Source organism: Anomaloglossus baeobatrachus, chromosome 2 (genome assembly GCF_048569485.1).
Source record: "Anomaloglossus baeobatrachus isolate aAnoBae1 chromosome 2, aAnoBae1.hap1, whole genome shotgun sequence".
Classification (NCBI taxonomy): Eukaryota; Metazoa; Chordata; class Amphibia; order Anura; family Aromobatidae; genus Anomaloglossus; species Anomaloglossus baeobatrachus.
In genome coordinates, this window is record NC_134354.1 from 500,056,427 (window position 1) to 500,074,364 (window position 17,938).

Sequence of the window (17,938 nt, forward strand, 5' to 3'; positions counted from 1 at the left end):
CCTAAGCCAGACCTCTTCTCTGTATGTGTGAGTAAAAAGGGGTGTTCTAAGCTATGGAAATAGTAAAGTCAATAAAGGTACCGTCACACAAAACGAGATCGCTAGCGAGATCGCTGCTGAGTCACGGTTTCTGTGATGCAGTAGCGAGCCAGTTAGCGATCTCGTTATGTGTGACATCTACCAGCGATCAGGCCCCTGCTGTTAGATTGCTAGTCGTTGCAGAATGGTCCAGGCCATTTTCTTCAAAGGCGATGTCCTGCTGGGCAGGACACATCGCTGTGTTTGACACTGTGTGACAGGGTCACAGTGACTGCTGAGATCGTTATACAGGTCGCTACTGCGACCTGTATCATTCCTGCATTGTTGGTAAGGTCTGACTGTGTGACATCTCACCAGCGACCTCCCAGCGACTTACCAGCGATCTTTATCAGGTCGCATCATTTTCAGGATCGCTGGTAAGTCATTGTGTGTGACTGGGCCTTTAGACTCCACTCACACATATCATTAGTCAAGAGCCAACACTTTTCTGCATATAGCACAGCTCAAAGTTTACTTGGCATCGATGCTGGTATGCCAGCTGTGGGCACTTTTCTTACTAGAAATATATGAGTAAGTTGTATACTTTTCATATTTTAAATTTTATATATATATATATTTATATATATATATATATATATATATATATATATATATATATATATATATATATATATATATTAAGTAGACAACCCAGAAACAAAAATATTGCTTCCCATCACACATGCTTCTAGATTCCCTAGGTGAGCGTTTTCCTAGTTAATTCGTAATAATTCTTTAATATGTATTTTTCGGAACCTCAAGTATTAGGTTAGCTGTAAAGACTAATTTTCAATCATTTTTTAATCAAGAAAGGAGCAGTGAACTAAACTCAACAAATGAAATCTAAAGACCGACTACTCTGATTTTAATAAGAAAGTTAAAACCACTACAAAATGAGCTGTTAACTGCATTCGTGGTGTATTATAATTGACATACTTGTCTCAGCAAAATAAAATTGAAATGCTCATAACCTTAATGAGATATTTCAATAAAAGAGAAAAGAGCACATGTGCAAAATTAGTGTAGAAGATTTACTTCATGAAAGGGTCAACTATTGTTAGGTGTATATGTAAATCTGAAGTAGTAATTAACCCCAGGGTAATATTTTAAGGTTGTCTATGATATTTACATGCGTACATATATATTTATACAGAATCAGAATGAAGCAGCACCAGTATACTCTAGTATAGACTGTTTTCTACAGAGACTTCACAAGACAAATAAAGGTGATGCCTTGTCTCACTATTTGTGGTTAAAGGTCATATGAAAATTACATTATTGTTCTATTGTCTCCTAAACTCTGTATACCATAAAACTAAACACATGGTTAGACAATGAAGTTTCTAAACATGAGATTGTTGCAGGCATAAAAAGTATTGTCCAGTCTATAATCATGACAGTTAAAACTGCCGTCTTATCAGAGGCTCATGAAGTACTGGAGGTCCTCACTGGTGAGAGCCACTTTACAGTTCGAGAAGCACTACGCAGGGGTGCAAGCTCCCAGTTAGTTATTACAGTATTTGGTTTTGGAAACGCAAAAAGGTGTAGTTCATCAAAAAGTACCATGTGTAGCGACGTTTTGGCTTAAGAGCAACTGAGCCTTTCGATAGGTAGATAGGTGATAGATTGATAGATCATAAATAGATCAAAGGACAGATACAGAATAGATAAACAAATAAAAGTATAGATAGATACAGGATAGATAGATAGATAAATATAGATAATGATAGATAGATAATAGATAGATAGATAATGATAGATAATAGATAGATAGATAGATAGATAGATAGATAGATAGATAGATAGATATATGGACAGATACAGTTGAAACCAGAAGTCTACATACAGTACACTATCTAAAAAGGCATGTTTTTCTCACTATGTGGCATGAAATCAGAATTAACTTTTTTGGTTTTAGGTGAATTAGGATTACCAAAACTATTTATATTTGCCAAATGCCAGAATAATGAGAGAGAAAATGTTTTAAGGCATTTTTATTACTTTTTACAAAGTCAAACGTTTACATGCACTAAGAGTACTATGCCTTTAAACAATATGGGACAGCCCATATGATGATGTCATGTCTTTGGAAATTACTGATAGTTTTATTGGCAACATCTGAGTTAATTAGAGACACACCTGTTAATGTATTTTAACACCTGAAACACACTGCTTCTTTCTGTAGCATCATGAGAAAGTAAAAAAAATCAGCCAAGATCTCAGCTAGAGAAATTTGGACTTGCACAAGTCTGGTTCATCCTTGGGTGCAATTTCCAGATACCTAAAGGTGCCTTGTTCAGCTGCACAAATAATTGTACGCAATTACAAACACGATGGGAATGTCCAGTCATCATACCCCTCAGGAAGCAGATGAGTTCTGTGTACCAGAGATGAACATGCTTTGGTCAGACATGTCCATATCAACCCAAGAACAAAAGCAAAAGACCTTGTGAAAATGCTGGCGGAACCTGGTAAGATTGTGTCATTATCCACAGTGAAACGAGAACTGTAGCAACATGGGCTGAAATGCCACTCTGCCAGGAAGAAGCAATTGCTCCAAAAGAAACATAAAAGCCAGATTATTGTTTGCAAATGCACACAGGAACAAAGACCTTAATTTTTGGAGACATGTGAGCTGACAAAACTAAAATTGAATTGTTTGGCCATAATGACCATCGTTACATATGGAGGAAAAAGTGAGACACTTTGAAGCCTAGGAAAACCATCCCAACCGTGAAACACCAAGGTTGCAGCATCATGTTGTGGGGTTGTTTTGCTGCAAGAGGGACTGGTGTACTTCACAAAATAATTGGCGTTATGAAGAAAGAAGATTATGGGACAATACTGAAGCAACATCTCAAGAGTAGACATCAGCCAGGAACTTAAAGCTTGTATGGAAATAGGTCTTCCAATTGGAAAATGACCCAAAGCATACTGCTAAACTGATTACAAAGTGTCTTAAGGTTAACAAAGTCAAAGTTTTGGAATGGCCATCACAAAGGCCAGATTGATGGGCAAAGCTGAAAAGGCATGTGCCAGCAAGGCGACCTGCAAACATGGCTCAGTTACCAGTTCTTTCAGGAGGAATGGGTCCAAATTCCTACAAACTATTGTGAGAAGCTTGTGGAAGGAAAACCAAAATGTTTCACTCAAGTCAAACAGTGCCGGAAATGGTACCAAATACTAATGAGATGGATGTAAACTTTTGAATTTGTAAAAAGTAATAAAAATGCCTTAGAAAATCCTCTCTCATTATTCTGGCATTTGGTAAATATAAATAATTTTGGTTCCTAATTGACCTAAAATGGGAAAGGTTTATTCTGATTTCATGTCAGATAGTGGGAAAAACATGCAGATGTGTCTTTTCAGATAGTGTATAGAAACTTCTGTTCCTAAAGCGGGCTTTACATGCTACGAGATCGCTACAGTGATCTCGCTGGGGCCACGGATTTTGTGCCGCACATCCGGCGGCTGTAGCGATGACGTTGCGTGTGACACCTATGAGCAATTTTGCATCGTCGCAAAAACGTGCAAAATCGCTCATCGGTGACATGGGGGTCCATTTTCAAATATCGTTACTGCAGCAGTAACGAAGTTGTTCCTCATTCCTGCGGCAGCACACATCGCTCCATGTGACACCGCAGGAACGAGGAGCCTCTCCTTACCTGCCTCCTGGCCACAATGCGGAAGGAAGGAGGTGGGCGGGATGTTCGTCCCGCTCATCTCCGCCCCTCCGCTTCTATTGGTCGGCGGTTCAGTGACGCTGCTGTGACGTTGCTGTGACGCTGAACGAACCAACCCTTAGAAAGGAGGCCGGTCACAGCGACGTCGCAGGGAAGGTAAGTAGTGTGACGGGTCCGGGCGATGTTGTGCAACACGGGCAGAGATTTGACCGTGCCACACAACCGATGGGGGCGGGTACGCACGATGGTGATATCGGTACCGATATTGCAGTATGTAAACCAGCCTTAACTGTAGATAGATAGATATATATTGACAGATAGATAGATATATATTGACACATAGATAGATGGATAGACATCACAAGACCATGCATGATATATTTTTTTTCATCAGATAATTTTACAAAGAAATGGGACGGGTACAGATTTGCAAAGCAGGAGAACTATGCTGTATTGAATGTGCTAGATAAAAGCTTGTAAAGTGTGGAGTGATCTGTGCTGCTGTGTTAATACGGTGTCTGTTCTGAAGAAGGAGTGGGGTTTCACTCTAAAATGAGTTAATAAAGCATCATTTTCATCCACTTCATACACTGGACCTTTCGTTTACTCCACAGCAGCACAGATTGATCTACGCTTCAGGAATGAAAATAGCCATTTTTTTTACATTTTAATCTGAAGTTTGATGAATTCATCGCCTGACAACTTGGTTTCTCAGAGGGTTGTCAGCAATTACTTCTCCAGAAAGATCAAATTTTGCAGCTCAGTCCTGACTCCTGAGTTGAAAGTGAAATAAGTGCAAATAAGGAGAAAGGATCTTGATAGCAACAATTTTTTTTATCTTATCCAATCACAATTATACTTTAATGAAACATTAATATAAACAAGCTATATTGCTATAGATTCAGTCAGCTAAATTTGTTTTGTTTATCTAGGTTAGGTTAAAATATTGATGGCCTATGATAAGAATTTGTGTGTGGGGGGGCAATGGGGCCTCCCTACTTGTAGTAGGAACCACGTCTTACACATGGCTGTAATACTCAGACAGCACATACTAAACTTTGTAAAGTGATTGTGCTGGCTGAGCTTTTATATCACGCCAAATCGAATGGAACAAAGCTGTAATATCTAGCACCGTCACAACGTTTTGACACACAGTTTGCGAGAATGTCAAGAGTCAGACTTCCACAGTCGAATATTGATGCTGAGGATCATAAGGATAGGCCATCAGTGTTAAAATCGTGGGCAACATCTATTTCTTTAGTAGATTGAGCAATGTTTTAAAATGGAAACATGGATCATCAGAGAATCAGGAATTCATTAGGCTAGCCCAATATCTTTTATGTGGCTCTGTGGGATAGTAAAATGTCAGGGTCTCACATGTGCTGATTTTTACCTTTTAAATTAAATTATTAAAGCAATCTGTTCGCTCATACGGCGAATCATTAGCAGAACTCCACCAGATGGAGTATATATACCTCATTAATAATGAATGTTTATGTTCATGTAGTGAGCAAAACATCAAAAATCTATCATCTATCTGTCTGCCTATCTGTCTAGCTATCTACTTATCTGTTATCTATCTATCTAGTTATTTATCTATCTGTCTATATATCTGTATCTACGTACAGTATTTGTTATCTTTCTATGTGGTGACTGTCATAATAATAATATAATAATATTTATTCACTTATATAGCACTATTAAGTCCACAGCACTTTACTTACATTGGCAACGCTGTCCCCATTAGGGCTCACAATCTAAATTCCCTATCAGTATGTTTTTTGGAGTGTGGGAGGAAACCCTCGCAAAACGGGGAGAACATACATAAGGTATCACCAGACAGTTGTATACAGTAAATGGAGAGGTAATTAGACAGGTCGACATCATAAACCAGGAGAGCATGACAGTGCACGGGGCAGACAGAGACAAGGTCAAGATGCAAGCCGAAGGTCAGGGTCCCAGAAGAGCATGTACAAAATACAGGGAGCAGGCGGAGGCCTGGTCAAGAGAAAGTCAGAGGTCAGAAGGCAGGAAGTCACCACAGAAACAGGGGAGGACAGGCAGAGATGGGTAAACAACAGTCCAGAGTCAAAAGACCAAGAACAGAACACTGAGCACCATTGGAGCCAACAGCACAACTGTAAACAAGAAGTACAACTGGCAGCATCCGAGCTAACACGCTCCCCAATGGAGCAGAGCAATTGCTAGGAACAAGAAGCATCTGCAAGAACACCTCCCAGGACCAGCATCAAACCCAGTGCTGTGAAACAACCAGCAGAGCATTAAACCTGCAAAATCCTCTGCACCATAAGCAAATATATACCAGCTCTGCAGGAGAGCATAGCAGAACAATACAGAATGTCCTGCACATAGCAATCATGACAACATGACAATCAATTTATCTATCTATCTATCTATCTATCTATCTATCTATATATCAATCATCTAGCTATTTATCATCTATCTCGCTATCTCTGTCTATCTATCGATCTCTATTTATCTATCTATTATCTATCTATCCTTCTGTCTATCAATCTATCTAACTATTTCAAAGAAGCTTTATTAGCAGGACTAAATACACAGTAGTTTTGTCAAAGCAAGTGTACAATATGGATAGTGACTGGGGGAATGATTGGTAGGGACTGCTGGAATGATGGATCGGTGCATGTCCAGGGTGGGGGCTATGGAAATCCATGGTATATCTTAAAATCTCTTTCTTGCAGTCTATGACATTCGCTCACATATCGCGTTGCTATCTCCATTGCGCTCTCTTCTTCCCGAGCAGGATGCATGTTTTCTCTTCTTCCTTCATGGAGATGACATTCTATCTATCTATCTATCTATCTATCTATCTATCTATCTATCTATCTCTTTATCCACAGTATTTTTTTTATCATGAAGAAGCTTGTGTAAGGGAAAAACACATCTATAGCTTCTAAATATAATTATATAGGTAAATAATATCTGAAAGTTAAATTTGGTATTTAGGATAATGGATAAGTGTTAGTAGAATTATTTCCATTCTTGTCTCCATTGTGTCAAAGGTTATTCAGAAAAAGGGTACAATTACAACTTTTAAGCCAGATAGTCTTTGCCTTTTATCAAAAAAGCAGGGTGTTATCATGCAACTAGGAATTATAAGAAAAATCACAGAAATTTACGATATTCGACTGTGCACATCCTATAATCCCATGCAGATGCCTCGTATACAATTATAACCAGGTACTGAACATTTTTGTAAATGATATCTTTATGAAAAATATAGAGGAGTCCAGCTAGGTGGATGTGCGCTTTAAATCCTGTCTCTAGTGACATCAGGTTGTCTCAGTAATGTAATCTAAAAAGGCTCCTAATAGCAGTAATCTTGCCAATCACCATTAAATACCAATTACTAATATTAATAGATGTTGGCAGATGAAGACAGCTAACAGTTTTATTGCTTGTAACTTTTGATAGCTTCTACTAAGTCAAAACTGCTAATAAATCTGTAACAATAAAATGACCTTACCATGCACACTATATAAAACTGTCTATATAAAATGTAAACATTAGATGAAGTCCAATATCTTAGAATTGAAAATGAATAGTGTTAACAGTTTTTAATTAACATAACCTTTGGGGGAAGGGCAAATTTAATTACCATTCTGTACATAGATGACACTTTTCCTTTTTTCTTGGAACACAATACATCTGATAACTCTTTTTTTCCCCAGTGTGAGCCATTCAAAGACTGAAAGGGGCTCACACTGGGCCGAACACCGAGCGTACCCAAGCACAGCGATGCTCACTCAAATGGTCACCATATGTACAGCACCCAAACTATGAAGTCGAACACTGATATTTTTTGTAAAGTCCATGCTCATCAGTACAAACATTGAACTTTACTGTACGAGTTTGCTCATCTCTATTTAAAATCTATAGGTGATTAAATATTTATTTATTATTTTTTCGGTCCCGATATCGCTAGCGTGGGTACCCGCCCCCAACTGTTGTGCGACACGGGCAAATCGCTGCCCGTGCCGCACAACATCGCGCAGACCCGTCACACTACTTACCTGCCCGGCGACGTCGCTGTGACCAGCGAACCGCCTCCTTTCTAAGGGGGCGGTCCGTGCGGCGTCACAGCGACATCACTGAGTGGCCGCCCAATAGAAGCGGAGGGGCGGAGATGAGTGGCCGGAACATCCCGCCCACCTCCTTCCTTCCTCATAGCGGCCGGGAGGCAGGTAAGGAGAGGTTCTTCATTCCTGCGGTGTCACACGGAGCGATGTGTGCTGCCGCAGGAACGAGGAACAACTTCATTACTGCTGCAGTAACGATAATGGAGAATGGACCCCCATGTCACCGATGAGCGATTTTGCACGTTTTTGCAATGATGCAAAATCGCTCATCGGTGTCACACGCAGCAACATCGCTAATGCGGCCGGATGTGCGTCACAAATACCGTGACCCCAATGACTCCGCATTAGCGATGTCGCAGCGTGTAAAGCCCCCTTAAGGCAAATCTTCTTGAGTATTTTTAGAACTTTTTGATCTTTTAATAATCATAAAAATTTTAGTTGGGTTTTAGACATCTCATTTGTTTAACTTCCACTTAAAAAAAAATAGAATGACCTCATACTACGTAAAGATGCTTGATAGCGTCTATATATTAGGGTTAGGGCTAAAGGCTGCCTTAAATCTCTAATTTGTATGGACACATAATATGATTTTCTTTTTTTGTATCTTGTGCAGAAAATTATTTGTTGTATTCCTCATTACTATGCCAATATAGAGTATATCATCTCCATATACATCTAGTCCCTCTAGAAATCCCATGTATATACAGCTACATTTAAATAGTAAAATGTATGGAGTACATTTTTTCTGCCTGCCATAAATATACTCTTAATTTATATAAAGTATTTCCCTATAGAAGTTTTAAGGATATCATGGCCAATTTATACCAAAAGCCTATACAGTCATGCACATAAAGAATAAAGACCCTACAAATACTGGGAAATGGCTATAAGTGATATATATATATATATATATATATATATATATATACAGTGCCTACAAGTAGTATTCAACCCCCTGCAGATTTAGCAGGTTTACACATTCGGAATTAACTTGGCATTGTGACATTTGGACTGTAGATCAGCCTGGAGGTGTGAAATGCACTGCAGCAAAAAAGAATGTTATTTCTTTTTTTTTTTTTTTTTTTTTAAATTGTGAAAAGTTTATTCAGAGGGTCATTTATTATTCAACCCCTCAAACCACAAGAATTCTGTTTGGTTCCCCTAAAGTATTAAGACGTATTTCAGGCACAAAGAACAATGAGCTTCACATGTTTGGATTAATTATCTCTTTCTCCTGCCTTTTTTGACTAATTAAGACCCTCCCCAAACTTGTGAACAGCACTCATACTTGGTCAACATGGGAAAGACAAAGGAGCATTCCAAGGCCATCAGAGACAAGATCGTGGAGGGTCACAAGGCTGGCAAGGGGTACAAAACCCTTTCCAAGGAGTTGGGCCTACCTGTCTCCACTGTTGGGAGCATCATCCGGAAGTGGAAGGCTTATGGAACTACTGTTAGCCTTCCACGGTCTGGACAGCCTTTGAAAGTTTCCACCCGTGCCGAGGCCAGGCTTGTCCGAAGAGTCAAGGCTAACCCAAGGACATCAAGGAAGGAGCTCCGGGAAGATCTCATGGCAGTGGGGACATTGGTTTCAGTCAATACCATAAGTAACGTACTCCACCGCAATGGTCTCCATTCCAGACGAGCCTGTAAGGTACCTTTACTTTCAAAGCGTCATGTCAAGGCTTGTCTACAGTTTGCTCATGATCACTTGGAGGACTCTGAGACAGACTGGTTCAAGGTTCTCTGGTCTGATGAGACCAAGATCGAGATCTTTGGTGCCAACCACACACGTGACTTTTGGAGACTGGATGGCACTGCATACGACCCCAAGAATACCATCCCTACAGTCAAGCATGGTGGTGGCAGCATCATGCTGTGGGGCTGTTTCTCAGCCAAGGGGCCTGGCCATCTGGTCCGCATCCATGGGAAGATGGATAGCACGGCCTACCTGGAGATTTTGGCCAAGAACCTCCGCTCCTCCATCAAGGATCTTAAGATGGGTCGTCATTTCATCTTCCAACAAGACAACGACCCAAAGCACACAGCCAAGAAAACCAAGGCCTGGTTCAAGAGGGAAAAAAATCAAGGTGTTGCAGTGGCCTAGTCAGTCTCCTGACCTTAACCCAATTGAAAACTTGTGGAAGGAGCTCAAGATTAAAGTCGACATGAGACACCCAAAGAACCTAGATAACTTGGAGAAGATCTGCATGGAGGAGTGGGCCAAGATAACTCCAGAAACATGTGCCGGCCTGATCAGGTCTTATAAAAGACGATTATTAGCTGTAATTGCAAACAAGGGTTATTCCACAAAATATTAAACCTACGGGTTGAATAATAATTGACCCACACTTTTATGTTGAAAATTTATTAAAATTTAACTGAGCAACATAACTTGTTGGTTTGTAAGATTTATGCATCTGTTAATAAATCCTGCTCTTGTTTGAAGTTTGCAGGCTCTAACTTATTTGCATCTTATCAAACCTGCTAAATCTGCAGGGAGTTGAATACTACTTGTAGGCACTGTACATATATATATATATATATATATATATATATATATACTGTACGTTTATTTCTTATTGGTAAAATAAACTTACATAATCCTTTTGCAAGCCTAAAACTCAGGAAAGTTATGGAACCGCAGTTGATTTAGGTCATCGTAGACGATCTTTCATTTTGAAATTCATGGCGAGCCTCCAGTACCCTCAAGTTGCTTATGATTGCTATTATCTTGTACAGAGGTCTGACTCAACTGCTGTTGAATTTGCAAGATTAATTACACTGATGCTACACTTCACTTCAGATTAGATAATAGTCTCAAGGTAAACTGAGAAGTCAATTAAAAAGCTGCCCTTTGGAGGTTTACAATGATGTATACATTTTCAGTTTATATTAATAGGATGGAAAGCCACTGATTATAAGCATGCATCTTATTTCCTGTCTCTTTTTATGAGCATAATACATTTCAGAAGTAGTAATATAAAACTAGACACCACCGAGATGAAACTCCAAATGAATTCAGTAAGATTGTCAGCCCAATAATGCCCTCATATTAGCTGCCATTTTACATCTTACATCTCTTAACAAGGTTCATGAAATGAAATATTTATTTAACCCAATGTTTCAGTTACTCATTTGTTAACCAACTCTAGAAAAGCAATGAGCTCCATATGAGTATATTTTGTGGCTTATGTCTACCCATCTGTGTTACACAGATTAGCGTAACAAGTTCTAAAGCTGTGAATTAGTGGAAAGACATCCTAGATAAAAAGGATAAATAACTAGCTAGCTAGCTAAGAGGATTTTTTTCCCTGCCTTCATTGCTAAATACTTGTAGATGAGAAAAACTAGTTCATCCTCTTGCATTAACTATATATTTGAGATATATTTATAGATACATTAACCTCTTAAAAGGATTGTCCATTTAATGGACAACCCCTTCTCAATTGCTGTATTCCCCGTTATAAGATGAAAAAAAAAAAAGCCTGTGCTCACCATCAGTGCCGGAGACGTTCCAGCAAGGACAGCCCATGGTCTCCCGGGGCTCACGTGACATTGTTATGCCATGTGAGCCCAGGTGATAATAAGCGGCTGCTTCAGTCTCACTTCCTTCAGACATAACAAACATTCGGAGAATGTTAAGGAGCAGCAGCAGCTCTCACTTCTTCCGCGTGGTAGTTTCTTCCAAAGGTATTGCGATTGAAGCAGCTGCTTATAAAATAATGAGGGACATTGAATTTGCAGAGGATAGATAAGAATTTTGTCAAATCCACTCATCTCTACCGATAATGTACTGAATTCTAGGAAAAAATTCTAGTGCGGTTTAATAGCAAAAAAAAAAAGGCCATGGTGTTTTGCGTTGTCTTTTTACATCATTCATTGTATGGTAAAGATGACCTGGCAAAATGATTCTTCAGTTCAGTATGGTTATGGAGATACCATACTTACATTATTTATATTTTAGTGGTTGATATATTCCAAACTTTGTTAAAAGAAATTTGGCACTTATTGCCATTTTCTGAGGACCATAACTTAATTTTTCTGTTAATGTATCTAAGGGAGGGCTTTTTTCAATGCAAATCTAACAATTGTACTATTACTAATTTGGGAACATTTCATGTTTTATCAATTTTTATTGAAACTCTGAGGGGGGAGTGTGGGAACAAATCGATACCAATTCTGGTGTTTCAGTGTTATATGTTTTGGTGTTCACTATATGAAATAAGTATTTTTATGATTTATTAGTGTGGTCATCTAAACTATTAGACACTTTTATATACTTTTGAAAAATATTTTTTTCCCCTCTTCTCTTTTTCAATAGTTTTCTTAGGGAACTTAAACCAGAAATCATTTTGTCACCTATAGAACCTTTAGTAATTCTCCAAATTTAAGGAATAATACCATGACAGACATGGATGACTTCAGAAAGCCTTCGGCTGCCATTGCACGCCATCTGCACCCCACCATTGCATCGTGTAACATGCAGGAATCTTGAAGAAAATGTAATGGCTTGATTGGGACCTAAAAAGGTTAAACTGATGTCATTAGCTCTAATAGCATCAGTTATCCTTGTGTGCCGATATGTACTACACCCATAACTTATCCTTTACAGAGCAGGCTCAGCTCCTGAACCTGCTGCCTATAGTGATAGATAACAGAGAGCAAAGGAGCGAGGTGTTCAAATGCTGCGCCAATAGATCACTTCAGCAGATGTTCAGATCAATGTCACTTTATTGTCATTCAGGTCGACGCGTTTCTGGAGCATCTGCCCCCTTCATCAGGACCACCAGGAATAGAAATAACATTGGATGTTATTTATATTCCTGGTGGTCCTGATGAAGGGGGCAGATGCTCCAGAAACGCGTCGACCTGAATGACAATAAAGTGACATTGATCTGAACATCTGCTGAAGTGATCTATTGGCGCGGCATTTGAACACCTCGCTCCTTTGCTCTCTGTTATCTACCGGTTTTGGTGGCTGCAGCCTTGGATCTACGATACATGCGTTTATAGTAGTTGTGGCTTTTCACAACTGCAATTGGTGAGTAGATTGACTCCCCCCTCCCTGCCCCTCACATATTGGGGTAAGACCCTATTGCGCTTGTTTTTCCACAGCCTTTTCTCCGTGTTGCCTATAGTGATAGCACACAGCTGCTGTATATGTACAGTGGAGGTAACTTGGGGGCTTATACTATTGAGTTAAAAACCATCAAAAAATGCTGATGATCTTCAACGATTACTATGTCATGAGTCAGACTTCTGATCTAACTGAGTTCTAAAGGTTGCAGCTGACTAGTGGTTGCTGATTGGCTGCTGTCATTACTGCTAGGGAATTTATCACAGTGTCTAAAGGAGCAATGCCAGTCCTACAGGTAAGTATGCCATTTTTTTTATCATGGACAGTAGAGCTGATAACTTACATTTCCAAAAGACATTTGAAATAGTAGAATAAAAAGCATCTTTTACACACATTTTTCCTCCCTCTAATAGGCACATTTGAAGGGTAAGAAAATTGTCAGCATTTAAAAGCTCTTTTATTTGGGCTGATACCTGTTTATAAGGATGCTCATTTCTGATTATTTGCCTATGTAACAAAGTGTTAAGCTGTGAGTGAGCTAAAGCACAATTCGTCAGCTTATGGCAGCCAAAAAATAACCTATCAGCAGCACATCTGCCATGGAAAAAGGAGACGCGCTGCAGACAACACACAAACTAAAGTTGCAATTAAAATTAATTAACCACAATTAGAAGTTAGGTGAATTAGTAAAAATCACAAACTTTCTGCTGTTTGCAATTCTTGTGGTAGCTGCCTTCCCCTAAGTTTTATTTAACTTTGAACTCTCTAATTGACTGAATAATTTTGATTCCAGTTTCATATAAGGACTACTTGTTCATATTAACAGTCATATGTTTCCCCATTGTACACATTAACCTATGTAAAAGGGTGTGACATCTGTCCTGGACCACAGACTCAGGATGGCTGTCACGGACAAACTAGGGCTAGCCGCCCACTCAGCAGGATCCCAAGCACCCCAAAACCCTTTAATCCCTGTACAGGGGTCTGGATTTACTACAGAGTCCAGGAGGTCTCTGCGTATGGAAGGCTGCAATCCAGAGAAGGGTGGTCGTCAGGCAGGGTCAAAACCAGGAGGTAAAAAAAAAGGAAAAAAAAATCGTCAGGCAAGAAAGAAGAGTAGTTGGAAATCAGGCTATGGTCAAATCGGAGATGGCAGCGAAGTAGAAAAACAACAGGCAGGATTGTCATCCGAAAACAGGCAGAGGTCAAAATACAGAGATCGGTAGTTCAGCAGGGTGTGAAGTAGAGAACCAGCAGTAGTACTACAAGACTATATATGGTGGTGACCAGCAGGCTCGAGAAGGAATAAGAAGCATGTGGTGTCTTGACATTGGACCTGGCTGAGAGGTGGTAACTTCAGCTGAAAGGCACATGCCACTACAGTCAGCCAGTGGTACTGTAGGTCCTAGTGAAACCCAACTTAGTGGATGGGCAGAGCCTGCGTCCACCAGAGCCAGCACTGCTCATGATGGGAATACGGTGGTGTCTGGTGATCGAAGCAGAAGTCGCAGGAGCAGACTGTGCTGGAGATATGAGTCAATATTTATACACTGCACTCTCACGTATATATGAAGTAGAAAGAACACTTGAACAAAGTTGATTCTTTAGCAAAAAAACGTGGAATTTTATTTATAAAGTGACAAGGGAGGAAGACGTTTCGGCCTAATTACGGGCCTTTCTCACGCCGGGTCACTCCACAGAGGAAAAACAGATTCTCTCAAGAGTATTGTTTTATCTTATGTAGTCTGCAGTTGCAGGGATAAAGATGAAAAGAGGAAATCCACCCAGGGTATATCTGATTGGGAGTCACAGGAGTCAAGCTCTGTTTTGCATATTCATTACATACGGACTGTTCAGATGTGGACACATGTCCTTTGAAATAGATGTAGTGGTATGGGAGATATTCCCTGATAAGTTGCACCTGATAGTTGTAGGAGATGGAAACAGCCATATAGGGTATAGTTTTAGTTATAATATGCTGAGGAGTGCTTCCATCTGTGTATTGCTCACAGGGGGTTTGATAAGTATGGGTGGCATACAAAAAATCCTCTTACTGCCGCCTTCCCAGGTTGTGGCTCAAATGTCGGAGATATGACAAAGGGCTTTAGAAAAGACCATTGATTAGCAGAAACTTTTCATGTAAAAAAATCCTAAAGGCCCCATAGACATAAGATTAATGTCATCCAAAACCCACTGATATTGACAAGTTTGCCAGACAACGTAATGTGTATTGGGGGCTAGCCAACTGATGGTTGGTAGTGATGTACATTGGGCATGTCTGATTTCGGACTTTCAATCATATTGTTCTCATGGAGATAAGAGAACGCAAATGTGCTTGGTCGGATGAACGATCTGTACATGGGAGAGTCTTGTGAGATGGAATGATCATCTGAAGTATAATTCAGTGAATAGCTTATGGGATCCTTGGTTAATATTTAACTAGCTAAGTAGGTTACAAGAAAATATAAAGCTACTGGATCAAATATAAAGGTGCCCAATCATTTTCATTTGTAAAATATTTTCTCTATGTATCCTTGTTACCAAAATTGGTACCAATATGGCTCAGTCCATTCATATGTTTATCTGCCCATCTGTTCTATTGTACAGGAAGCAGAATGCTCTATGGAACGCAGACATTTTACAGAAGATGACACATGGGGATTTGATGGAAGGACGTTCATCTCAGACTTTAACATCAGTTCATTTGTTTTCAGCTTACTGCTGTCAAAACACAACAAAAGGCTAGATTTACAGATTTATGGATGTTAGCATTAATGAATAAATATAGCAAGAGATGTGTTATTGTTCACAGGTTTTCAACATATCTAAGGGGGGTTTCATGCATCTTTTTTAAACTTAATATTATCCTTGCTCTTTTCATTACTTCTCCCTGCTGGTGTCTTACGGCATGCTGTGAATGACCTCCACAGATTGCTCAAGTTTTATGCAGAAAGTACATTGAATCTGAAAGCTTTATTAGATAAGTTTGTTGTTTAGCTACTTCCTGATGTCAGCTACATTAAAAATAAACATCATAAAGCTGAGCTGTGACCTTCAAGTATCCAAAACTAGAAAGCTATTTTTTTTCAATTCAATATATAGCAAGACCTGTTATATAACATAATGGAATTTGAGCTGAAGAAATTGTATTTTAAAAGGAATCCGCCACCAGGACAAATCTTTTTAAAGTGCACCTACTGTTTTTCTAAGAATCAAGCAGCATGAGACAGCAGGGCACTGATTCATTAGTATAGAGCTCTGTCCCTATGTTCCCCCACATAATGCTTGTAAAATATGTGGGATACTTGATGCCGCCATTCAAAGGATGAATCATATACAGCCGTTCAGGACCCCTATTTACCTAAGTGGAAGCCACATGCCGTTCACCCCATGGTGCCAAGCTTTTAAGAAGTATGTATGTAGTAGAAATAGGGTGCTCTGTACTAAAGAAAGTGAGGATAAAAGTCTTAAAAGTATATGTTAAAAGTTTTAATGGTAGTAAATGTGAAATGATTTGTAAGAATCTCATAACTTTATACTAGCAGCTGAATATATGAAGCAGATCTCAGAAGTTTCTAAAAAAGTGACATAGCATACAGGGGCATAACTAATAACATAACTGATTATTGTACGTGTACGTACTATTTATACCCTTTTTCACATGTAAAGCGGCATTTAATAAATGGCACTATAATAAATATATAATAATAACTACAAAAGGTCAGAAGTTTCAATCCCACCTGGTCCCTAGAGCCTAGGGGGCCCCAAAAATCTTTTTGGCCTATATGAAAAGACCAATACTATTAAAGACTTGATATAATGGGAGGCCTCATTAGAACTTTTACTTTGGGGGCCATGAGCTTTAAGTTGCGCCACTGATAGCATATGTAACACAATTTACAGCAACCCTTAGTTTGGAACTTAGTATCCAGAATAAATTCTTTGTCTTCTCTCCGTGCATGCATGTATTGTGATTATTCCACTGCCAAACCACAAATTAAAGCAGTAAAAAAAGGTAAACCAGATACTTTTTTTATATATTGTACCTGTAGCATTGGTGTAGATATGTTTTGTTTATGTCTGTTCATGCAGATCCCCCTTTCTTTTTTGCCTGTCTTGTGCTGCTTCCCTAACGAATTGTATAATTTTTATACTTGCAATTATCTTTTCACTACTACGCTCCAATTCCCTCTATCATATAATTTGCTTATTGGTTGCAGCTTTGCATACCTATTACCTTCTTCTGAATTTTTCTTTGTACATATTTTCTATAAATTTCACAAAATTGTTGCAATATTGCAAACCATGATTCCATAAAATTTTTCTGTTCTTTATTTAAAATATTAAAACATCAGATGAGTCTCTACAGGTATGTTGACACATTGACCACCTTATACTTGGACACATAGCCTGTACCTTTGATCCCTGCCACTGCAGGTTGATCAGTCTCTTGAACCCTGCCACTGCAGGTTGTTCAAATTGTTCTTTAATCTCCCCTGAAGAACTCTTCTCACTTAGAGGTTGTTTGGTTGTGGGGCAGACAGCTCACTTGGGCGCTGCCCTTGTCAGGGCGGAAGCATTGGCACGGGGCACGACAGGGTTTATATTTTACCATCTCCCAATGCTTTACCCTGGTTTATTCCGCTTCTGATCAACCCTGGATTGGTGTGTCCTTTTGTCCCTGGAGAACATCTGGGTGAGACCACTTCAGTTTATAGCCATTTGGCAATTTTACTGCATTTTTGTAATATTGATATATTTTATCTGGATTATTAAAAGTTAAGTTTTAGTCCCTGCTATTACCTTGTATATATTGGACTATTGGGCAATATTCACCTGCTTGCAGGTTACTGCTGTTATATGTTGACACATTAACATTAAGACTAAAGGGCACTTTACACGCTGCGATATCGCTATCGATATCACTAGCGAGCATACTCGCCCCCGTCGGTTGTGTGTCACGGGCAAATCGCTGC

The 17,938-nt window shown here is 39.3% G+C and overlaps 1 protein-coding gene across 9 annotated transcripts in view; it reads right to left on the minus strand.

The window, feature by feature from the left end:
- Positions 1–17,938, minus strand: part of DMD (dystrophin) — a 4,177,531-nt gene that overhangs the window by 1,282,864 nt on the left and 2,876,729 nt on the right. The window lies entirely within an intron of this gene.